This window comes from Chelonia mydas, chromosome 9 (assembly GCF_015237465.2).
Source record: "Chelonia mydas isolate rCheMyd1 chromosome 9, rCheMyd1.pri.v2, whole genome shotgun sequence".
Classification (NCBI taxonomy): domain Eukaryota; kingdom Metazoa; phylum Chordata; order Testudines; family Cheloniidae; genus Chelonia; species Chelonia mydas.
Window position 1 is genome coordinate 99,242,451 of NC_057855.1, and position 25,062 is coordinate 99,267,512.

General features: G+C 47.8%; 1 protein-coding gene across 14 annotated transcripts in view; it reads right to left on the reverse strand.

The window, feature by feature from the left end:
• PLS3 (plastin 3) overlaps window positions 1-25,062 on the reverse strand; it is an 82,864-nt gene that overhangs the window by 38,955 nt on the left and 18,847 nt on the right. For 10 of the 14 annotated variants that reach the window (XM_043521843.1, XM_037908107.2, XM_043521837.1 and 7 more), the window contains exon 2: window positions 2,629-2,725. The exons of 1 other annotated variant lie outside the window; for it this stretch is intronic. The gene's annotated coding sequence lies outside the window, so the exon portion shown is untranslated. Of the gene's footprint in view, window positions 1-2,628; window positions 2,726-9,503; window positions 9,711-16,943; window positions 17,072-25,062 lie in introns of those variants that run through there. 3 more of the 14 variants (XM_007056136.4, XM_043521838.1, XM_043521842.1) reach the window with 3 other exon arrangements.

Here is a 25,062-nt window from a genome sequence, read left to right on the forward strand (position 1 = left end):
ATATATTCCTGGATGTACTGATTCCACACATAGCTGAAATTCTATAAACATCACAACGAGGTCATTAAGCTGGCAAGCACAGCCAGGAAAGCCGTGTGTTTGACCTGCCACACTGTACTCATTAAAGAAACAGGAGCTTCAGCAGAAAGTGAATCTTGAACTTGAGGGAGCAAACACAGAGTACTCTCAGAAGTGAGAATGCCAGAAACTCTAATAGGGTGCAGATTTATTGCTTGAAAAAGCTTCAGGTTTTATTCTGCATACACAGAAGTTTTCTTGTAAATTGCTGCAGATTTAGGAGACTTCCTACCTTGAATTACCATCCTTCCCTTTTCCTTTTATTTGTACAGCTCTACCACTGTAAGGTTCTACTAAGATTTTCCTTAAAAAGCCCTTTGAGAGGTTTGTAATATAACCACGTTAGTATTCAAAAAGAATGTCGACAACTTACATCTGAATGAAAATCTTTTAGCTACTATTGTTTCCGTGATCTTAGGGGTTGCATGTAAGTGACAGCTACTCAATACTGGATATGTGCAGTGTCACTGATGCTTTAGGAGAAACAGTCATTTCTGTGGGTCTTATGACGACAGGAGAGCAAGAAAACTACATGAAAAACAGGTTGTTCTTTATACATGTGCTGACAAGGGAGTGTTTAGGTACTTGAGAGGGGAATTTGAACCAAAGAATTAAGCTGGAAATACTTGGTTTTGATGCATCTGAAGAAGTGGGGTTTTTACCCACGAAAGCTTATGCCCAAATAAATCTGTTAGTCTTTAAGGTGCCACCGGACTCCTTGTTGTTTTTGTGGATACAGACTAACACAGCTACCCCCTGATACTTGGTCTTCTTACAAATAGTGTTGAATAAAACCTCTGCTAAAGTCTTGATTGTTTGTACAGCTTGGATGCTCTGGACGGTACCTATAAAAAAACTAACTACATCTGAAGCAATTAGTGGTCCATCAACAGAAGACAGCTTTTGAAAGCTAAGCTTTAAGCACCACACCCACCTTCGAGCTTCCTTGTCAAGTTAAAATCTCTATCTTGGTTGCAAGCTGACAATGTCCCTGCAAATTCCATTCAGGTTGCATAAATTGGTTAGTCTCTAAGGTGCTACAAGTACTCCTTTTCTTTTTGCGAATACAGACTAACACGGCTGTTACTCTGAAACCTTTGGAAGTTTATAGAAGTCATTTGACTGGAAGCGTATTTGAAGCTATTTTTAACTGCTCTACCAAACCATAGCACCAAAAACTCTGCAGGAACTGGCCCTTTGGATGGGTGTGGCTTTGCAAGGCTCTCATCTGGGTATAATTCAGCCCACATTTAGTGAGCTACAAGTCACCAGTATATTTGCTTTGAAGGCAGAGGGATGGGGAAGACTGCTGTACCCTCCTTGCATTACGTCAGCAGAATGTCTGCTGCTCTTGGGGCTCGGTCATCAGCACTTGCCTTGCATTCTCAGCTACACTACCTAAATAGAAAACGAGTTGCCCGTGACACTAGAGTTTGTCCCACTGGCCTTATGGAATTATATAATACAGTGGGCTCCCTTCCAAGCCGTCACCAGCTGGACAGAGTCCCCTGGACCTCACACGCTCATCCGCAGTTATGGTGCATTTTGCCTCATGGGATACCAGAGAAGAGGTGTCCTGCAGGCACCAGACAAACCCCAGCACAAAGAAGGGGTAGGCTATTTTTCTGGACACTTCAGACCTAGCCAGATAAAGGCCAGACACAGTAAAAGCAAACTTTTACAGTGTGCTTGGGACTGACACTGCACCTGAAATGCCAGCTCCTGCGACCTCCAAGTGAGGGAGCGTGGAAAGCATTCTGGATGAGGATACGGTTTGGGCTTGGCCATGCACCTGCTTGAACGATCGAACGTTCAGTGTTTAAGCTGTGTCTACACTGCCCAAAGGGCAGGTTGGACAGTGGGGTAAACCAATGCCTGATGGTGCCACATTTGCACAAGAATTTGAGAGAGAGAGAAAATTGGCATTTTTACCATGAGATAGGTGGGAGAGGTCATCTGCGGGCAAAGGTACAGTGCTGACCTCTCCCAGTAAGAGGTGAAAGAGCCCCATTAAAGCTGTGCAGCAGGACAGCGAATTAATTAATAGCTAATGCACATTAGTTGGCCTGCTTTTTATCTCAACCCCACCCCCATCCAAGGCAGCGAAGACACGGATGGGAGGCTCTGCTAACGGGAGTCAGAGCATGGGAGCTGGCCATCTAACCCGACCTGGCGGAGAACTTGAGCACAGCAGACACAGCATGAGCACGGGGCAGCAAGGGAAGTCCTTTATGTGAGACAGCTCCGCAAATCAGAGTGAACGTCTCGCTTTTGTGCGGCGCTTTTCATCCGTACCGTGCAAGGCAAGTTACCAGAGAGGCCCCCTCCCCACTTTAATGGCAGGGAAACTGAGGCACGGTGGTGACCTGCCTGCTGGCACAAAGCCAGTCAGACGTAGGGATAGAACGCAGCAGAGGTGGGGCTAAAACCAAGCTCCTCCAGAGTTCCAGTACAATGCCCTGTCTGCTGCGGCACTCTCCCCCCCTTCGTTCCCTCCCTCCCCCCACTTTAGCCTTCTCTTTCCCCAGCTGCCATGCTAGTCTTACCTACCGAGTTATATTTCTGTTGGGGTCAACGTCCCAGCCAGGGCTGCGTAGGAGCAGACTGCGGCCCGACGGAGAATTGCGCTATAGAGCGGTTTCAGGATCTGCAGATGGAAAATACAGGATTCAGCTAGTGAAGCCTCATCTACGTCATTAGCACAATCGTCCCGAACTGGAGCAAGCAAACGGAACTACTCCGGCCTAAGCAACACTCCCCAGCTGGGGACGGAAAGCCCGGAGAGTACATGGCTTTCTACTGCACGTCTGGGCAGAGGCAAGGGAATACAAGCAAGGAGTTGGCAGACCAGTATCTCCTACCGCTGCCCCATTACGACTTTGCCACTTGGTGTCATACCAAGTCACTCCCCAGATGTGCGCTGGGTCAAAACTCTGTGTCAAACAGTGTACCACTTCTAAATGCACCAAACACTGAGCCAGGGAGTTATGGCATTAGCCACACAAGCTCAAAGGTACCCCGGGATTTGTATTCACAGCTGTTAAACACCTGGCCTGGTCTTGAACTATTTAACGCTCCTTGCTGCTCCAGCAAACACCCCCTCAGAGCCCTGCTCTTCACTGTAGCCAGCTGGAGCCCTGGGAAATCGGCCCTCGGCTAGACTCAGGTTGACCCTCTGAAGCCAGGTCGGTCTGACTGGTTTGATTAGACAGGCTACGCTCGCTCAGAAGCCCCCTCCTCACACCCCCAAGCTCACCCCTTTCCCCTCACACGCCGCCTGAGCTTGCTGGCTTGCCTGCTACACCTCCCAGCTGTTCGAGGGAGAGCGGTCCGGACCGGCCCTCTCCTCGCTAGCACCTGCAGGGGATCAGAAAGCTAAGCCTGCTCTTCCTTCCAGCCACGTCCCAGTCAGAATCTTCCCTGGAGTGGGGGGGGACAGGCTGTGGGGCCACCCCTCCATGCAGCACCCCCACAGCCAGGATCCAGGGGCCCTTTGCCTCAGGCTCTGGGTTAGGAGGAGTCTTTTAAAGGACTGTGGCTACTGCAAACAGACATTCCTGGGGAGGGCAGGAGCAGCAGCAAGGCACGTGGGCACAGCAGATCTACCCGGCCACAGCCCCGACTTTCCCTGAAGGGTCAAAAATCAGGTTTATGGAGGCAGGGAGAGCGCAAGCGGGAGCATGGGACCCTAGCTGTCTCTGAAGGAGTGGGGAGAGAGTGATATCTGTGTGCAGGGGTGGTTTGCAGGCGGAGGGAGGGGAAACAGCCATCACAGTTCCAACGCAAAAGACAGCACCGGGCAAAGCAAGTGTGGGAGAGCCAAGGTGGGCTGGGTCGGGTTGAGCTGGGGCTTGGCAATGGGGCCCCTGTCCTCCTGGAGGATGGCGATTCCCCAAAAGCCACAGTGGAGAGATCAGTTCAGATTTTCACAGCTGAATTACTAGAGACCATTAGCATGATTCATGAGTGATTAGTCACCACTTTCACTGAGCACACGGGATACAAAACCACACACACACACACACGTTTTAAGGTTGCGACTTAACCTAGGAAGTAGGAATCCTCCATCAAGCTGGAGGAACCTATGGGCAAACAGTTCCCCAATAGTACAAGCTGCCATTAATTTGCAGAAAGCCTTCCCCTCAGCTCTCAGCCTTAGCCACTGCGTTTCCTGCTGTGACTTACACCTCCTCCCGTACCTCCATCTTCTCGGAGGAGCACAGGCCCTTTCCAGAAGCTTCTCTCCATGTGGCGAGGATGATGGGACATTGCTCTGCCTTCTTCCCCATCTCCTCGGAAACTCTAGAGAGGGCTGCTCATGCCTGGATGGTCACATGGTCTTTTCAACCATCCGGGGCAAAAGGCCTTTCTACAGAGCAGTTTGAGAAGGCTTCTCTGCCTTCCCCAACAATGAAATGTCACATCTGTGAGGCTTTCATGCCTCCTGCCGTGGGGTTCAGCTTACCCCTCGTATGGCCATACTAGGTCAGAAAGGCCAGCACTGATGCTGCCATCCACACACACACACTCACTGAAAAGAGCGGAGTATTTGATGCAAGCTGAAAGCCTGGTTTTTCTATTCCTCTCAGCTAAAAGGGAGCCAGGTGTGCTGGGCATGAGGCACTCAATCACAGACAGAGGTTGGGTGCTGTGCGAAGAGGCCTAGTAGAGGATGACATCTCTGGGGAGGTGGCTGTTGCTTTGGGCCAGAGGTTAAATGCCATGTTTGCAGACATCTGAGAGGGCGGGGAGAGTTTGCCCCCTGGCTGCCAGCAATCACAGTACATACTTGCAAAGGCTCCTCAGATTCCTTTGATTCAGGTCCAGCCGGAGATAATTCTCTGGGGTTTTATTGCCAACAAGATCGGTCCTGACATGAGAGCGTGGAGCTCTGCCCTGCACATGCGACTGATCAGACACTCGTTTCCCCAGACACCAGAAGCAATCAGCGAGTCATTGCCAGCACATGAAAACTTAGGATGTGACCTGTCCTCTCATTCTTGGTATCACCATTTGGAAGTCTGAAGTCTACAGTGTGTCTCCTTGTTTACCAAATCCTTTCCCTGCCTCGGGAGGGGCACATTCCTTTGTTCCTGCAGGATTACTCAAAGGTCCTAGGCTGCTGGCACAAAAAAGAGAAACTGAACTATTAGCTTTGGGGAAAGGAAAACCAGTGGTCTGTTCTGTTCTGTGCAGTCCCTCTGGGGCACCTGGCACTGGCCACTGTCGGAAGACAGGATACTGGGCTAGATGGATCCTTTGGTCTGATCCAGTCTGGCCGTTCTTATGTTCAGTGACATGGACTCTCCAGGGACAAGGTCAGCTGCAGGCTGAAATCTCGCATTTGTCCATGTGTAAATGGGAAAAGTTTCTGGCGACCTGGCTAGCATTTCCTCTGTGCTTGGTTCTTGTGTCGAAGCGTTAAGCAAGCACTCATTCCTGCGCAGGTACAGCTCTGCTTGCAGTCACTGTACTTCCGGCCCTTCGCTCGTTGTTTGGAAGTGCTTTAAACATCCCTAGAGTATTATCAGAGAAACAAAATTCTGCATGCAGAAGCTAGTGCACATCAAGTTTCAGGTCTATGAATTTCAGCTCTGTTCCCAAATGAAGTTTTGGAGAGTTTAAGACTAGAAGGAACCATTTGATCTGAGCTCCTGTATAACACAAGCCATTAAATTTCACCCAGTTACCACTAAGTTTAGTCCAATGAGTTTAGTTAGACTAAAGCAGATCAGGTGTCAGAAGAATGACCTGCTGTGTCACAGGCAGAGAACAGGAAAGACAAAGCTACCACCAACACCTGAGTCCCCTGCCATGGCAGAGAACTCAGTAGGTAAGAAATGCCCAGATGATCCCATCAGGCAACCTGCACCCCATCTTGCAGAGGAAGGCAAAAATCTCCCGGGCCTCTGCCAATCCAACATGGGGGGAAATTCGTTCCCAACCCCAAATCTGTTGGTCACTATAGAATCACAGAATCATAGAACTGGAAGGGACCCTCGAGAGGTCATCCAGTCCAGTCCCCTGCACGCATGGCAGGACTAAGGATTATCTAGACCATCCCTGACAGGTGTTTGTCCAACCTGCTCTTAAAAACCTCCAATGATGGAGATTCTACAACCTCCCCAAGCAATTTATTCCAGTGCTTAACCACCCTGACAGTTAGGAAGTTTTTCCTAATGTCCAACCTAGACTGCCCTGGCTGCAATTTAAGCCCATTGCTTCTTGTCCTAGCCTCAGGTTAACCAGAACAATTCACCTCCCTCTTCCTTGTAACAACCTCTTATGTACTTGAAAACTGTTATGTCCCCACTCAGTCTTCTCTTCTACAAACTAAACCAAATCCAGTTTTTTCAATCTTCCCTCATAGGTCATATTTTCTAGGCCTTTAATCATGTTTGTTGCTCTTTTCTGGACTTTCTCCAATTTGTCCACATCTTTCCTGAAATGTGGCACCCAGAACTGGACACAATACTCCAGTTGAGGCCTAATCAGCGTGGACTAGAGTGGAAAAATTACTTCTCGTGTCTTGCTTACAACACTCCTGCTAATACACTTTTTGCAATAGTGTTACACTGTTGACTCACATTTAGCTTGTGATCCACTAGGACCCCCACATCCCTTTCCGCAGTCGTCCTTCCTAGGAAGTCATTTCCTATTTTGTACGTGAGCAACTGATTGTTCCTTCCTAAATGGAGTACTTTGCATTTGTCCTTATTGAATTTCATCCTAATTACTTCAGACCATTTCTCCAGATCATTTTGAATTTTAATCCTATCCTCCAAAGCACTTGCAACCCCTCCCAGCTTGGTATTGCCCACAAACTTTATAAGTGTACTCTGTATGCCGTTATCTAAATAACTGAAAGATATTTAATAGAACCGGACCCAGAACTGATCGCTGCAGGCCCCCACTTGGTATGTCCCTGAGCATATGAGCAAGACACCAGTTGGGCATCTAAAAAGGATTTCTGTACTGCCTCCGAGCGCTGACCCACCCCACCTCGTATCCCATGTCCATCTGTGGCCAATCTCTGATGCTTCAGAGAAAGGTGAGAAAATCAAATGCATGTACTTTGGGAGAGACATTCCTTCCTGACTCCTGCAGGCAATCGGCCGAAGCTCTGAAGCATGAGATTTTATTATAGTTACCTTCATTTCTGATGTTTTCTACCAGCACTAGTTAGAGCTGGAAGTGTTCAAATTTCTATTTTTTTAAAAATAATTGATGTACATCAATGTTTATTTCATCATTATCAATTTAAATTTTCACAGTTGCAGGAAATTGGGGGCGGGGGGGTCTATTAGTTATTTAATGACAGATTTTAAGATTCAAAGAGTTAAAGCTTTAAAACCATTAAAACACAATCTGTCAACATCACACGTCAAAATATAGCAAGTATATATTCTTAAATCCAACTCAAAGTTCCCAAGCAGCACTGCTCTTACTTTGCCCATCTGTAAAATTGCTACCAGTCGAAATGTTTTTTCGTGTATGTGCGCGTGCCTGTGCGTTCAGTGAAACCAATGCTTACCGCTAAAAACACCATCCTTCCAACACCTAGCTATTGTGAGCATCTTGCGGCCAATGCAGGCAGTCCTCTTTTCCCCATTAAGGAAGGGAACAACAGAGAACGCACTACAGGTTTCAAGGCTAGAAGGGACCTCGGAGAAGTTCTGCCACTGAGCAGCGCGGGACCATTGGAAGTTTCTTCTAAAGATGCTGAGCCAGCTCTAAATTGAATTCCACGCTTATCTGTATTTTTTAAATCCACTGCTCCCTGTTTCTGCAGCGGCTCAGATGGTTAACTCTGATTTAATGTCAGTTAGAACTTGGTTTATGGGACAATTTATAAACCTTAAAAAATCCCATTGTTTGTCCCAACCGTCTCCCTCCCCCTTCACCCACTCCCAATTTTCCTGCTTCCTGGAACTAGGAAGTACTCTCACAATGGGAATAAAAGTACTTGGATTTGTTTACACTGAGCTTTTGTCTCCGGCCAGATATGCAGGGACTCCCAGAGCTCTCCATAGGTATGCCTACCCTGCAGTAAAACACCCGGCACCAGGCTCAGGGCCCAGCTCAGTTGACTTGTGCTCACAGGGCTTGGGCTGCAGTGCTAAAGATAGCAGCCTAGACATTCAGGCGTGGGCTGGAGCCCAGGTCATGGGTTTCATATCCTGTGCTCCTGCCCAAGTGTCTAGCCCCACAGCCACAGTCCAAGCCAGCCAAGAAAGGCCTGCTGTGGCATGCCACGCCACACCATGCTGCAGGTCTTTCACTGCAGCGTAGATGTGCCCCAAGAGGCAAACAGGTGAAAGTGGCGTGGGACACACGGGCAGGGAGCATCCAGAGGAGAATCAAATCCAATAAGGTCACCTAGAGTATGTTGACAAATGTCACCTTTCCATGAACCCTGCCAGGGTGCAGCTGGCAAACCACTGAAGACAAGCACACCAAGAGAGGCAGAGACATGCTCTGTGGCTGCTCTGCTGATTTGCGTGTAGACTGGAAGATATTTCGCTCCCGACACTATAGTGCTAGCTTCCAATCATCCGGGGGATCTGACGAATTCATCAGGGGAGTTGAAATACAGTTTGGAGTTGGTCGCGGCAAGCCCTGCCAGGGCACTGGCAGGGGATCATGGCAGGATTTGGAGACATGTCACTGTGGAACAGAGCGCTGCAGGAGTTCCACCATGCAGACACTCTTTCCCCCAGCAGCCGGGGATTATGGAAATAACTCTCCTGCTGGGATGTTTCTACCAGAGCTCGCTTTTCCGCCGATAGGTTCTGGGAGAGATTTTTGCAGTGTTGGAGTGGATGCACTGGGGCTCCTTCAAGAACAAGGATTTGTTTGGGGCAGTGTGAGATGGAGGGACGGAAACCAAAGGGTGGAATCCCCCAAGCCCTCTTGCGTGTGAGCTGCAAACAGGCTTTTCCAGATGTCCCTGGGAACTCCCCACACTCAAACTTATCCCCCGGAGAGAAAAATCAAAAAGCTGATTTGGTAAGTCCAGAATCCTCACTCTGGGGAGCTGGTCGAGGAGGAGTGTTGGCTTCTCCATGCAGTCTTGGAGAAAACCCAGGCTGGGGGCAGACTTGCCACCACTTATTCTAGGAAGGGCTCAGACAGTTCCTATTACTCGAAGATTTCTATGACACAAGCAAGCCTTGCCAATGTACAGCTATATCCATTGGCTATACAATCAGCAAGGCTGGGTCCAGTGCTGGAGACTGAAACTCAAGCCATTAGGCACAGCGCCATTTAGCATTAGCTCAGCTGGCAGGAAATCCCAATTAAGCAGTTAATAAAGCTCATGTTAAAAGCACAGTTACTCCTGGGAATGCAGCCACAGACCCTACCTAGCACCCTCACTGTGCTGTTGTCAGAGGCAGGGAAGTCGGAGGAGAGATCAGCCACACCTGCTGCATGCAATCTGTAGCTTCACAGCAGCTCTTTGTCTGGTCGGCAGGGATGGAAAGCAGAGGGAGGCTAAGGAGAGAAGGTTGCTCAGTGCTGTGTGCTCTATCTCCGACACGCAAGGCGGGACAGGACCCTGCTCACTCCAAAGGTGGCGCAGCAGAAACTCTCCTGGGGGAATTCACCTGGCACGCTGAGAGCAAGGAGGCTGCACCTAGGGGTAAGCAGCAGTTGTTCAAAAACGAAGACTGGGGCTACAGATACGTGTCCCAGTATTACCTCATCGCCTCCTGCCTGACAGATGGCACCAGCACATCTCTCCAGGAAGGGCCAGAGAGAGGGGAGGATGAAGCACTGTCCGGTGGGAATCCTCAAAGGCAAAGAGACTCTGGCTGCATCTTTTAGACTCAGTCCTCGGGACAGCCAGATCCAGATTGCCAGCCACGCCCCGGGGATTCGGCCTCCCAGGAAAAGCTCCCTTCCTTTCCTATCAGCAGGCCCCTCTGGTGACAGCGTGCAGATAATTTCCCACCCTGGTGGCAGAGGGACAGGAGCGTGCTAGAGAGACAGCGGAAGTTGTCTACGCAGGAACCGGTTACAGCCCTGTTTATTAAGACTCATGCTAACCCCTTGAAAAGTTAAACCCAGAGACCGGCCAGGACCAGGGGACAGAAATCAATCTGCACAAGAGGGGGCGAAGCAGGGAAGTGGAGAGACAGACACACGGCAACAGCATCTACAGCTTCCCACCACCGCCCGCCCAAGCCGGAGCTGAAGCAGGGGCCACGTGCCGCAGCAGCACAGCTGAGCCAATGGAGCCCACCAGGTGAGGAGCGCTCTTTCCTGTCGGCATCACGACTCCCCGCCTGCAAGCGGCGCTTAGCTCCGTGTAACTTACATCCTGCCGGGGGGCGGCTTATTCACACCCCTGAGCGACAAAGTAAACTGACATAACCTGTCATGTAGACAAGCCCTTCAAAAGAACACCTGCACTGGGGAGTAATAGAGGAAAGGGTTCTGTACGGAGTACCTACAGACAGTGCTACCTTGAAAGGAAGGGAGCTGTTTCCACGAATAACGGGGAGAAGATGGAGTGAATAGGTTAGATTATCATTTGCCAACTGTAAATAAATCTAGTACCTTAAGTGGTAGGATGATCATACTCCAAAAACTTCGTTATAAACAAAGTATTCAGAATCTGTATAGCATGCAGCAGAAACCAGTTAAACTATTGCTCTAACTCAATCTTAAGAGACCTGCCTGCCAACTATTTCCGAAACATTATAGGTTAGCTAACATCTATATTTTAGCAAAGCAGCCACTCCCGCATTAATGCATGGGCCATCTGAAAAACAAAACCTGCTAAATTGGTTTCCTTGACACTGGATTACAAGAAGACTTATTCACATCAACTGTGAAAATACAGCGGCAGTCTTTCCTGTTAACTGAACTCATGGCTTCACGTACTGCAAGGAGCAGGTGCTCGTTTCAAGACATCTCCCATAGCGGCGTGTGGGGTGGGGAGACAAACCGTTGATTCTGTCTGGAATTTATAACACCTGATCTCACCAGGTTTCAGCTCCTTTCTCAGGCGGAGTGTGGGAAGGGAGGAGAGGGAAAGGATGTTCTTGTCATTAAAAGAAGAGGAGGACTTGTGGCACCTTAGAGACTAACCAATTTATTTGAGCATAAGCTTTCGTGAGCTACAGCTCACTTTAAATGGGTTAGTCTCTAAGGTGCCACAAGTACTCCTTTTCTTTTTGCGAATACAGACTAACACGGCTGCTACTCTGAATCTTGTCGTTAAGGCGCTGGTATTCAGCAGGTGCTATGGCACCTTAGGCGAGTCTCATTCTCCCTCTGTGGGCAGTGTTTCCTTCCTCCCAGCAACTGTCCGGAATGGAAACTGTTGGAGCAGGAAGCCTCTCTGACTGAGTGTACGGAGAACACCGAGCACAGCAGGGCCTCCAGGTGCTGTGTGACACAGGCACTTCCCTCCTTGACAAAGGTGAGTCAGACCACATTGCCTCCTCCCAGAAGCCTCTGGCCCCCACGCATCAGATCCTAGGCATTTCCTGACCCTTTGGGTTCCAAGCAGCTGCTCTTCCCTGGAGATTCCCCAGCTTGACCTGGCCAGCATTCAGTGTACAGGGAACTCATTCTTTATGGCTATGGAATGAGAGGACACTGCCTCCCCATCCCACCCCCAGAGCTGCCACAAAAACATACCCTAGCACGGCCTGGTCTCTAGACAGGAAATTTGCCTCTGTAAAGACTCACAAGAAGCTAGACTCTAAGCACTGCTCCTCCGGTGTAATTCTAGAGAGCACAACACCAGTGACGGAACCAGGGACCTCCAGAGCAAGAAACAGGAGTCTCCAGAGACTGAGCCAGGCTCTCTAGCTGGGGACTGAAACTCCAGCTTCTGAACGGGGCACAAGGGGGAACTGACCAGCATGTGGGTTACGCTCACATGCCAACACAATGGGTTGAACCCAAGAGGTCTTGATTTTATTTATCCATCCTTCGGAGCACGTTCTCTCCTACGCAGAGATCCCACAGGACTATGTTAATGTGCACGAGACATCTTCCAGTTTGTGCCAGCAGGGTCTAGACAGGGCCATGGCCCTAATGTGTTGTGCTCTCTCTCGAACGCTGAGCCTTGTTGAGCACACTGTGGCACAATGTACACAAGCCCTCAGGCGTTTTACATAGAGACACTGCTTACCCCATCCCCGCAAACAAGCTTATTTAGTTCATAACTGAGTGTTGTTCCATTCCCGGCCCGTAAAGGAGTTAGCCTACAGCAAGTTTCAGCAACTGCTTTCATGTCTCCATTTGTGCAACCCTTTTCAAAAATACAGAAGCACTCTCCAAGCATTTTTCCAAACAAGATCTGATCAATTTGAGTGTCAAACAGAAGCAGTCTTCAAGCTGTAAAGCCAGGAACAAAATGCCACCATATCAGAGATTTGTACCCATTATGCAGATTACAAACAATACATTTTAACAGAAAAACGCCACACAATGAATACGTTCCTGAACTAGAAACAAGCCACTGTGAAACCCAAAATCCATTATCATGACCAAGAACTTACTGTATTTTCAGGGGTTTAAGAAGAATTTCAGCCGACAGCTTCCTTACTAGAGAGAGACGCTGATCAAAAGGGCATAGATTAGATATGGGAGGAAAACAAGAACTTGATTTTGAAGGAAGAGAGACCATTCAGCCAATAGAAAGAATTCTCTCCCCTTGGTACCAGAAAGAACTAAAGAAAGCAAAAAGGAAAATAACTTCTTGCCTAGGATGGTTCTTCTAAAAAACAACCACACACAACTGAGCACTTCTTTGTAATCCTCTCAAGATTAGTGGAGGGGAGGGCAATACTGAAAGAGCAATGATGCTCCTTTACTGCAGAGAGGCTGTTAAGGAGGAGACAGAATCTTTAATCGAAGCAGATAAAAAAAGGTTAGACTGAAGTACCGAATAGCAGAAAAACTCTGCCAGCCTTTTCCTCCCAAAAAGATTGCAAACCTTTGTGAAATTAAATTTGTATCTGCTGTAGTGAAATTAAGTTTTCCTTGAAGACAGCAAGGCATTCCACTCTCCTCCCCAGAGTAAATTAATTACAAAGGAGGAAAGGCACAGGGAGCCAAGGGAATATACTTGCAACACAGTCATGCCCAAGGCAAGATCAGCCAAGCTCTGCTGCTACAGAGAAGAGAGGCAGCTGTGAACCTTTGTGATATGTACCAGAAGTTAATGGATATTTAGGCCAGAAGGAACCATTATGACCTAGTCTAACCTCCTATATAACACAAGCCAGAGAATTTCACCCAGTGATTGCTGCATCAAACCCATAACTGCCAGCTGTATGCCTCGAGGAGAGCTGCTCTAACTTTAAAAGCCTCAATTGACAGAGCATCCACCACATCTACAGGTAATCATAGAATATCAGGGTTGGAAGGGACCTCAGGAGGTCATCTAGTCCAACCCCCTGCTCAAAACAGGACCAACCCCAACTAAATCATCCCAGCCAGGGCTTTGTCAAGCCTGACCTTAAAAACTTCTAAAGAAGGAGATTCCACCACCTCCCTAGGTAACACATTCCAGTGCTTCACCACCCTCCTAGTGAAAAAGTTTTTCCTAATATCCAGCCTAAACCTCCCCCACTGCAACTTGAGACCATTACTCCTTGTTCTGTCATCTGCTACCACTGAGAACAGTCTAGAGCCATCCTCTTTGGAACCCCCTTTCAGGTAGTTGAAAGCAGCTATCAAATCCCCCCTCATTCTTCTCTTCCGCAGACTAAACAATCCCAGCTCCCTCAGCCTCTCCTCATAAGTCATGTGTTCCAGTCCCCTAATCATTTTTGTTGCCCTCCGCTGGACGCTTTCCAATTTTTTCACATCCTTCTTGTAGTGTGGGGCCCAAAACTGGACACAGTACTCCAGATGAGGCCTCAACAATGTCGAATAGAGGGGAACAATCACATCCCTCGATCTGCTGGCAATGCCATTACTTACACATCCCAAAATGCCATTGGCCTTCTTGGCAACAAGGGCACACTGTTGACTCTATGCAACTTCTCATCCACTGTAACCCCTAGGCCCTTTTCTGCAGAACTGCTGCCTAGCCATTCGGTCCCTAGTCTGTAGCGGTGCATTGGATTCTTCCGTCCTAAGTGCAGGACTCTGCACTTGTCCTTGTTGAACCTCATCAGATTTCTTTTGGCCCAATCCTCTAATTTGTCTAGGGCCCTCTGTCTCCTAACCCTACCCTCCAGCGTATCTACCTCTCCTCCCAGTTTAGTGTCATCTGCAAACTTGCTGAGGGTGCAATCCACACCATCCTCCAGATCATTTATGAAGATATTGAACAAAACCGGCTCAAGGACCGACCCCTGGGGCACTCCACTTAATACCAGCTGCCAACTAGACATGGAGCCGTTGAGCCCGACAATCTAGCCAGCTTTCTATCCACTTTATAGTCCATTCATCCAGCCCATACTACTTTAACCTGCTGGCAAGAATACTGTGGGAGACCGTATCAAAAGCTTTGCTAAAGTCAAGAAACAACATGTCCACTGCTTTCCCCTCATCCACAGAGCCAGTTATCTTGTTATAGAAGGAAATTAGGTTAGTCAGACATGACTTGCCCTTGGTGAATCCATGCTGACTGTTCCTGATCACTTCCCCCTCCTCTAAGTGCTTCAGAATTGATTCCTTGAGGACCTGCTCCATGATTTTTCCAGGGACTGAGGTGAGGCTGACTGGCCTGTAGTTCCCAGGATCCTCCTCCTTCCCTTTTTTAAAGATGGGCACTACATTAGCCTTTTTCCAGTCATCCGGGACCTCCGCCGACCACCATGAGTTTTCAAAGATAATGGCCAATGGCTCTGCAATCACATCCCCCAACTCCTTTAGCACTCTCAGATGCAGCGCGTCTGGCCCCATGGACTTGTGCACATCCAGCTTTTCTAAATAGTCCGGAACCACTTCTTTCTCCAGAGAGGGCTGGTCACCTCCTCCCCATCCTGTGCTGCCCAATGCAGCAGTCTGGGAGCTGACCTTGTTCGTGAAGACAGAGGCAAACAAAGCATTGAGTTCATTAGCTTTTTCCACATTCTCTGTCACTAGGTTGCCTCCCTCATTCAGTAAGGGGCGCACACTTTCCTTGACTTTCTTCCTGTTGCTAACATACCTGAAGAAACCCGTCTTGTTACTCTTAACATCTCATGCTAGCTGCACCTGAAAATGGCACTGTCATAAATATAAAGGAAAGGGTAAACACCTTTAAAATCCCTCCTGGCCAGAGGAAAAACCCTTTCACCTGTAAAGAATTCAGAAGCTAGGATAACCTCGCTGGCACCTGACCAAAATGACCAATGAGGAGACAAGATACTTTCAAAGCTGGAGGAGGGGGAGAAACAAAGGCTTTCCCCGTCTGTGTGATGCTTTTGCTGGGAACAGAAAGGAATGGAGTCTTAGAACTTAGTAAGTAATCTAGCTAGATATGCGTTAGATTCTGTTTTGTTTAAATGGCTGATAAAATAAGCTGTGTTGAATGGAACGTATATTCCTGTGTTTGTGTCTTTTTGTAACTTAAGGTTTTGCCTAGAGGGATTCTCTGTGTTTTGAATCTGATTACCCTGTAAGGTCTTTACCATCCTGATTTTACAGAGGTGATTCTTTTACTTTTTTTCTTCAATTCTTCTTCTAAGAACCTGATTGCTTTTTCATTGTTCTTAAGATCCAAGGGTTTGGGTCTGTGTTCACCTATGCAAATTGGTGAGGATTTTTATCAAGCCTTCCCCAGGAAAGGGGGTGTAGGGTTTGGGGAGGATTTTTGGGGGCAAGGCGTTTCCAAGCGGGCTCTTTCCCTGTTATATATTTGCTAGACACTTGGTGGTGGCAGCAATAAAGTCCAAGGGCAAAAGGTAAAATAGTTTGTACCTTGGGGAACTTTTAACCTAAGCTGGTAAAAATAAGCTTATGGGGTTTTCATGCAGGTCCCCACATCTGTACCCTAGAGTTCAGAGTGGGGAAGGAACCTTGACAGGCACCATTAGTCAAACTGACAGCTTCTGTTTAAGTATTTATAACTAGTGTATTATGGCTTTCAAATAAGCCACAGGGCTATTTTTCACTATGAAACTTCTATGGAAGAAGAGTGTATTTCAGCCTCAGACATCAACACTTCCTAACCTACAATGCCAGATGCCTTCCATTCACTAGAGCACTGTTTCATATCATGCCAGCAATGTGTATTTAAATAAATGATCAGAGGGGTACTGACTCCGGTTTGCTGTAACCCTCTGAAAAAGAGCCTTTGGACTCCAGAGCCGGTAGTATTCCCAGATACTCCCTTAAAAACTTCTTCTTCTTGCTGAGATCCTTCATATACAGAAGCAGATGTATAGAGCTACCAGCACTAAATGTTTAGCACCTTTCAGCAAGTTACAGTGGAATGCAAGCTTAAACGGTACTAGCATTTCAACATTGCAGAAAGCCATTTAAAATGATTAAACTTCGGTAAGTGCTTGCGGGGGAGGGTGGAAGGGAGGACCACAGTCCAGCTAGTTTTTAAAAAAAGAGTGATGTCTTGTCACTTCACTCTCTAACCAAGACAACTAATGAACACTGAATTATATTTACATCACAGCACTCCAAACAAACGAGACATAGCTAACATACAGTGATATTTGATCAGGAGCACATATGAAAACCATGTTCGCTAGGATTTGGTTTTCTTCCGCTAAAGCTACTTGCTTTGCATATCGGGCTACAGCATCAGAAGCTACTACAAAAAATAAGGGAAAGGCATCTCTCTCAAGCATGCACAAATTCATGCACAAACTACCAGCATCCAGGGCTACCAGGAAATGTAGTAAATTCAAGCTAAGGTTATAATGCTGGCTCACAGAATAAGACATCCTTACCTTTCCTCCTCCTGTTCTGAGAGGAGAGCAACCCTGCTCCCTTGCATAGTCCCGGGACTAATGGCACCTCACCCAGACCCACGCCCAGAAAGTTAATCTGGAAATCCAGCATTCCTCTCACAATTGCAATTCTAAACAGCAAGTTACAACACTTCCTGCCAGCAAATGAGAACATGCTGACCGAATACTACAACTTAAAATACTCTTCCTGAGAAGCTAGCATTACACTGCAAAACATTTACAAAGAAGTGGCATATTTCTCCCACATCCACAACAGCCACTTCTATCACTGCCTCTCCAGAACCTTACAAGTGTACGCAGTTCAACACTGGCCTGTGTACTTTGTAATAAATATATTAATAAAAAGTCCAGCTACTTTTAAAGCACAAACCTATGCTGTTTGTCCTATAACACGACAGACAGGCTTCACATCAGACATCACAAGCAAAAGGCAAGTTACCAAGCAAGCATTTTTTATTACATTGACTTGATCTCTGACTTGATACACAGAAATACAACCCCCATCAAGGATAAGTGAGGCAGGTTTTATACACTATTCACGTTAAGAAATTGCTTTTATTAAGCCTCTCTTTTAGAGGGCGATCGATCCATTCCCCCCATTCCCCCCCCCCCCCCCCCAATGCTAGCAGGGGAGTTTACTCCACCCTGAATAAAACTCTCAGGTGACTGAAGAATTGAGAGTGGTAAAGAATCTGCAGTCATTCTGAAGATTTAAATACTCTGCCAACAGATTTTCATTGCATTTTATTAACAAAAATACTTCAGCCAGGAAAATGAGTCATCTGGTCTCAACTGCAGCCGAGGAGCACGCAGCACAAGTCGGGAAGAGAGCGAGAGAAATACAAAGGTGGCTTTAAAACTACCTTTTGTCCTCCCTTGATCTTGGGCTGGCTGTGCACCAGGGCAGTCCCACTATTCACGTTAGGGCAGTCTAAAGGCAGCTCTAACTTATACTAACTGGAACAAACAGGGCGTATAAGAACATCACAGCCAGGCATTCTACATCAGGTACAGGAGTGGATAACATAGGCTGGTGTACCTGGTTGCCTGAGGAAGTACACAGTACTGCTACCCTTTCCCTTGAAAGAGGAGGCTCAGGAGATAGCTGTGTTGACACTGAACCTTTGGGGAGCACTCTGAGCAGGTAAGAAGTGTGCTACATGGAACAAAAGAGCTAGTCTAGGCAAAACTACTGAAGAAACTAAATAAGATTCATTTTTTATTTTATTTTTTTTAAAAAGATAATCCTGATTCCCCCAGCCTTCTGCCCAACCCAACAACAAGTCTCACAGCTAAAGTGTAGGTGTCCTTTATGAATCATCTCCATTCATGTCACCACATACACTGTGCATGCTGTCCTATGCCTTCGTGAGACATTACCAGTAATACAGCGTGTTAACTAGGACATCTAGTCCTTATCTGGTGGTTCTATCCCAGACCATAATTAAAGTTTCAGTTTACAAATATGCAGCAAGAAAGAAGACATTTACAGAAGGTCACTAGTCTGAACGGTTCTCTCGGTTCTTTGCAAGCGATTCGCACATGACAGCAAGACTTAGATACTGCAGATTTACCACACGGGCTTTCAGACATTACAAAATCTCTTGGTATCGTGTGGTGTCTTTTATATGTTCTCTCTGTACAACTAAACTCTGGATTTCATGACTTCTTTGCATGCTCCCAAGACAAGCTCTGAACTCTAAGCACCAGCATCTCGACTCTCCAGAGAAAGGTCAAAGGGGTTACGGAGCACTTGAGTACCAGCTTCTTCCAATTACCCCTCTCCTCCTCTGGCCACCGGGGTCCGACGGGGCTGGGATACTGGAGAAGAAATGCACACCAGCAGCAGCTCTCGTGTGGGAAAGAAGCAGGGATGAAGCAGGCACAGCCGAAACCAAAAACCCTACAGCTTCTGAGTTCGGCTGGATCCTCGATAACGTCATTCTCCCTCCTGTACCTAGACCAGCTGAATCTGGTTCAGAACAACGCGATGGCACCTTTGAAAGCTGAGCATCAGCAAGACAAGGTCGCGTGCAGTGCTGCTGCCTATGCCACTCCCATCGTGGGAGAGCTAAAGGAGGTCAGCTCCCAGCCCTTTTAGTCAACGTGGACGCGGTTGTGAGCACTAAGGAGGCTTCAGAACCATCGAGAGCAAGCTTTGAAGGTACCATCGGTGCATGACGTAATACACCCCTTACTTCTTCACACATCTGTAAAGACGTGAGTATGAAGGGGGAGGTTAAGTGCTAACTAGTCGATCTGTACCTTGAGAAGCAGTCAGCTCTCTAAATCTCTCCGAATCCGGTACTGTCGATGCAGACGCAATTCTGCTCAAAAACCTCAACCAGAACTAAAGCCAGTGCTAGTCATTCCAAAGTCATGCTCTCTGCCACACCCTGGAGCGAGAGCATCTCTGGGAGCCTGTGGAGTAGACAGTTTCAGGAAAACTCCCACTTCGCTTCCTAGGGCATGCCTGGTCAGATTTGGTTTCTCCAGTTCTTGCACAAGAGAAATCTTACAGCCACTCGATATATGATCTCAAGAGGGAAAAAAAAAAAAACCTTTCAGGGAGATTTACAGAATACATCTGAAGTGACTCCGAAATCGGGATGTTGTCAATTTCGTAATTAAAACCATTCTCCAAATTCTGTAGTTCGCTACTCAAAGCGGAGGTGTTTGCACATGCAGAGAGTGTATTTTACACACGTCAAAGTCTCGCTCTCCATATGGAGTATTACTGGGATGCAAATCCATTTGTCAATATGAGAGCACAATCATGCTTATCTGAGCTAGTTAGCAGAGATTCTAGTGACACTAAGGGCTCTAACTTGCTGGCTCAGAGGTGTGAAAAATCACCCCCCTGAGCACAGCAAGTCTGAGCGCTTTAAAACGCTAGTGTAGACAGGCTCCGAGCGCTGGGAGCTAATCCCCTCGTGGAGGTGGAGTACCAGGAGACCTCTCTCCCAGCGCTCGCGCGTGACCACACTTGCATTTCAAAGCACTGCCGCGGGAGCGCTCCCGCAGCACGCAGCGCTTGGAGCTTTCCAGTGTAGCCATGCCCTAAGACATGCCAGTTAAACACACACACACACAGCAGGAACTCCAGTTAAACTCTGAACTGTCACATTCACTTCTGAGAAATTACTTATTCCCCATAGTGCAACTACCCTTAACATTAACAGTGCCACACCCTCCCTAAATGAAGTAAACCTTAGACATAGGGAAACTCAGGCAGAGAAGTTAAGAGATTTGCTCAAGGCCAAAGAGCCCCGGGGATTAGAGTCAAGCCCCGGGGATTAGAAGTACGGGCACGTCTTCCCCGGCAACACTGAAGCACTGCCACGGCAGTGCCCTGTGCGGTCATGGCGCAGAACTCTCCAAACTCCCACTTCCGCGAGGGGCGCGCCTCCCAGGCACGTCACAGCGCTGAAACTTGCAGCGCCCCGCGGGGTGTTTTTTCACACCCCGAGCGAGAAAGTTGCAGCACTGTAAAGTGCCAGTGTAGACAAGCCCTAAGAAATTCCTGGCTCCCCGCAATGCACTCAATCCACTAGGTCAAGGGTGGGCAAACTTTTTGGCCCGAGTGCCACATCAGGGTGCAAAACTATATGGAGGGCCGGGTAGGGAAGGCTGTGCCTCCCCAAACAGCCTGGTCCCCACCCCCTATCTGCCACCTCACTGCCCCCCTCAGAATCCCTGACCCATCCAACGCCCCGCTCTTTGTCCCCTGACCGCCCCCTCCTGAGACCCCCGCCCGTAACCCGGGACCCCACCCCCTATGCAACCCCCCCACTCCCTGTCCCCTGACTGCCCCAACCCCTATCCACACCCCCAACCCCTGACAGGCCCCCTGGGACTCCCCATGCCCTATCCAACCACCCCTGTTCCCCGTCCCCTGACCACTCCCCACAAAACCTCCACCCCATCCAACCGCCCCCTGCTCCATCCCCGACTGCCCCCCCAAAACCACTGACCCATCCAACTGCCCCCTGGCCCGACTGCCGTCCTGGGAGTCCCCGCCCCCTTACCATGCCGGAGCCAGACACGTTGCCGTGCTGCCCTGCATGAGGGTGCCGCCCAGTGCACTAGCTGCGGGGGAGGAGTGACAGCAGGGGAGGGGCCGGGGGCTAGCCTTCCCGGCCGGGAGCTCAGGGGCCGGGCAGGACGGTCCCGCGAGCTGGATGTGGCCTGCAGGCTGTAACTGCCCACCTCTGCACTAGGTGCACAGATATTGTCTAGCAGTAATTGGACAGACAGACTAACCATACCTGCTCCTGTAAGAGCCAACCAGACCATCCCAAAGGCATACAGAAATCCCTGAGAGGTTTAAATTACAAACACTTATTTAGGTTAATCTGTCTATCTACCCAATGGGACTCAGTGTTCAGTCTAAAAGATACCATCAGAGATGCTTAGTTTTGCAGTTCTCAAACTGTGGATTTGTGTCTCCAGAGGTAACATGCTTGTTAACAGCAAAAATGTTTTTAAACAAATAAATAATACACAGAGGTGAGAAATAACAGACCTCAACTCTATTGTCCCTCTGCAAATTTGTGTACACAGAATCAATCCCTTACCTCTTTCTAAAAGTACAAAGTTTCAAACAGTTCAATGAACAGAAGATTGTTGGGGGCGGAATAGATCTGGACAAGGAGAAGAAGTCTGGAGATAAATGTGAGAAGCGAGGGACATATGCTTGTTTTGTTAAAATATTATATGTTTGCTGTTGAAGAAAAAAATCCAGAATACTTAATGTTGTTGTTTTAGTTAAATAAAACAAATTTAAATGTCTGTCTGGTGATGTTCTCCTCCTAATACAGCATGGCAAGAAAATCCTCCAAATATTAATGATTAACCTATTGAATTGGAGATAGTTCACCTTCCAATTACTTCATAAATATCTGTTTCAATTACCTTTGGTAAACGAAATAACCAAACAATCCTTCATTTTCTGATATATCTGTAAAACTCATCTGAAAAGTTTTCAAAATAAATCACTGTTTAAAAATGTATATAGTGTGTACCTTCTAAAAATGAAACCTACATCTATCTCTGAGTGGTGAAGAATATGTATTATGGTTATAACAACCAACAAGAATGCACTTTTATGTAGAAACCCATGATTAAATCAAGTCTTCCTGACTAGTGATTTAAAATCAAATGTGATTTAAATCAAATCCACCCTGATGTCAATATTCACAAATCCCCAGAAGCAAAAGAGCATGGCCAGAGGCCTCCTTGGAAGGAGGCACTGGTGGCTTCCACATTCCTCCTTCCAACCTTGGGAGGCTGCTGGGGCCAAACTGGCCACCTGAACAGTTTAGAGCAGCCTTGGGACTGCTCTAACTTACACTGACCGACAAGAGAGTCTTGAAAATACCACTCTGCTAACTAGGATCAGTGGCCTGGCTCCCAGCCTACACCTGACACACATACCAGGATGCCCCCTGCAGCCAGTAGGTTAGGCTAGGCCCTAGATGAGGCTAGTTAGCGGCTGCATGAAGCCCCTTTGTGTCACTGAAGCAGCACAAACAGAGCTTGAAGGAGCTGTGGCTCCGACTCTGAGATTTCAGGGTCATACAAACCCAAAACTCGGGGGGGGGGGGGAGGGGGAGCAGGTGGCTGTTGGGCCACTCCAGTCACCATCAACTTGTCCTTGAGGCCTTGCCCTAAAGTCAGTGCTCAAAGCATCATTTAACTAGCAAAAACAAGGCCATCTGCCCTGCTCCATTAAAGGCTTCTCACATTCAGTATCCTGGACCATTTACAGGATGGTTGGTATAATTAGGTTCTCAAGAGAAAACAAATGGCCCTACTAGCCAGAGTACCAGTGGCAGGGGAAGAGAAGGTCAGAGGCTAGAACTCCGGAACAGGAACGCCTGTACTGCCCACTTCTTCGTCAGGAAGAACGTGCCAAAAGTCAGTTTGGCATGGTTTTGGCAACTAATGCTCGTCTTCTCTCCAGCCACCTATTATTGACTTTGACTGCGATCCATGCAGAGCCACAAGCAATTCAGGACAAACGGTCACCAGAGTCCTGTGTAGCGCCCAGCAAGCCAGCCCCGGGTTTGGGAGCACCTGACTTCGGTGGCAGCCTCATTTGCAAATTGTTTTCATATGGAATTTAATTCAAAACTCAAACAGCACCCTCTCCCCGGTGTTCTTTTCATACCACATTCCATTTCACGTCGCTCCCCTTTTCCCGCCCCCACCCACAGAGTCAGTTGTGGACATACTGCAGAATTGTATATCAATATAAAAGGTGTAGGAAGAGTCTGACAACTAGGGAGCGGGAGGAACACCAAGGTTAACTTTAGCAGTTGCCCTCTTGAGGTTTCAGACTTAACATCTCTCAGAGCAATTGTTTCAGGCTGCCTGCATCCAGAAGACACCACCACAGAAGTTGTGCTGTGTGCATTCAAGGATTTGTTCACAATCACAGGGGCTAGAAGTTTGTGTGTTTGCCTTTAACAAAGGTTACACACTGGAGTAGGATTCTGCAGCTCACAAAGGATATTAAGGACTATGTTCCACTTCTTCGCTAGCCCTGAATATCAGCGTTTGGTGTAGTAGCTAAATCACTATTCATTCAGGGCGGATGATCACAGATATTCCAGGAGGCCGAAGGTGTAACCTGAACACAATGTAGAGGGCACCTTGTTTCTTGCTATTTGGTAAGCAGAGTCTCAAATAAGCTCCCTGTGTCCACTAATTTCCTGATGCTGACAAGCAGGAAGCATATGTTGTAGTTGGGACTGAATCACCCACTTCCTTACATCTCAGAAATGTCAGGTGAGAAGCATGGAACGGGGGGATTGAAAAGGGAAGAGAACATGCTGTCCAGGGAACCCAGGAACACACTGAGACTCAGACTACATGCAAGGGGAAGAAATCTCTCCTCCAGTTTTTGCTTACAACATTTCTGCAGATTTCACAGCAAGAGGCAGTTGCCAGCGACGTTATCCTTCGCAAGGCCAAACTGCAGAGAGCTCAGAGTTTGCTGCCCTACTGGGAATGGTTTAAGACTAGCATCTGAGCAGTGTCACAGGGCCTGACCTACATCAGCAATTTGGGGGACTCTCCCACCTCTGCTCTACCACCAGGAGATTGAGGAAAAGCAGAGCGGGCCTTTGTCTTATAAAGAGGGAGGTGACGCTAGTAAGAAGTTAAGCACGGAATATTTTTAGCCAAAAACCAAACTTCCCCTGCAAGGTGCACTTTGTGCTATAATCAGAAAGCCCAGCAATTACAGTAAATTGGTTGCTCAGAAAAGGCACTTCACTGCTAGAGCCAGGGAGAGCTGAAGGGGAAGGGGCAGCTGAAGTTTTCCAAGGACAAATGCAAAAGGAGCAGATTTAAAGAGACAAGCAGCGAGCCAGGAGCAGGAAGAGGGAGTACCTGTCTCCCAAAAAAGTTCTCAGTGCAACAGGAAGACCAACAAGAGACATCGGCAGATTTCGGCTCAGCTAACGTCTCCTCTCAGTACCACTCATCTTGCTGCTTGGGACTGTGCATCATCACCTCCAAGCCAGCTGCTGGACTACCGGGGTGCTGTTCTGCTCAACCACAGAAGGTGAATGAATGGAGAGGGCTTGTTTACATGGGGAAACTGACTGGAACAGCTACTCCAGAACAGTTCCTTGCTTGGACACTCAGTTCTGGAGTAGGAGTCACTCGTACTGTATTCCAAAGTAGTGTCCACACAGGGAGCTGTCCCAGGCAGTTTTCCAGTGTAGACAAGTCCTTAAACAGTTCACACTTTGAACCCAGATAGAACGCTGGGTCTTCACAGAATGAGCTTCACCTTTTGCAAGTTAACCAAAGTGCTCCTTAAAAAGTCAAACAAGTGTGTAAGTAGCAAAGTCTTCTTTTGACATGCAGCAGAAGTGGGACATTTAAAACCAGTAAGATACAACCAGTAGTTAACCTGGCTTTTCAGTATCCCGGAGTAGGTATGAGGAGAGTGTCAGAAACGGTCCTTGCCTTTCAGCTTTCCCTGTCACAAGGGATATTCTGCCATTTGAACGGCAGCAACTTAAGTCTGCACACTCACCAGCCATTCGTGCTTGTATCTTTCATTGCACAAATTCACTTTTGA